Consider the following 579-nt stretch of genomic DNA (forward strand, 5'->3'; position numbering starts at 1 on the left):
CGCAATGAATCCAACGCTGAGTTTTCGGGTTGAGGTCCAGGTGCCGTCCTTCCTTATATGTTCTCTAACACTGCCACCAACAGTGTTGGCTGGCGAACAGCCTATAACGAAAAAACATTTTTCGAAAGCCAGCTGGGCACTAAGGCAGCTTCGGTTGCCCAATCCTCGGATTTTGTGCCTTGAATGAATTAAATTTATAAAATAGCTGTATTATTTCCAACTGCTGAAATTGTCTTTAAAAAAAACAAATACAATTACTTATTGCGCGAATCAAGTAGCTTGGGCAACAAATATCCACAGGAGACATACAACACATTGGGCGGAGTTACTTAAACATTATATTCCTAAGTACTTAACTATTAACAAATATATAATAAAAATAATTAATTTACTTACCTGTCGAACTGATAGGTACAACTCCCACAAAAATTCTATCCACGAGATTATTAAAATGCTACCGAAAATATCACTTTCATTCATCTTTCTTTTTTTTAAATCTAAAAAGAAAAAAAAAATTAAGAACAGAATATCTTAATTATTAGCCTGAGAAAATGATCTGAACTTGATTTACTCCAATAC

The sequence above is a fragment of the Rhodnius prolixus genome, unplaced genomic scaffold (assembly GCF_049639745.1).
Source record: "Rhodnius prolixus isolate KJV_2025 unplaced genomic scaffold, Rpr scaffold_1, whole genome shotgun sequence".
Lineage (NCBI taxonomy): Eukaryota > Metazoa > Arthropoda > Insecta > Hemiptera > Reduviidae > Rhodnius > Rhodnius prolixus.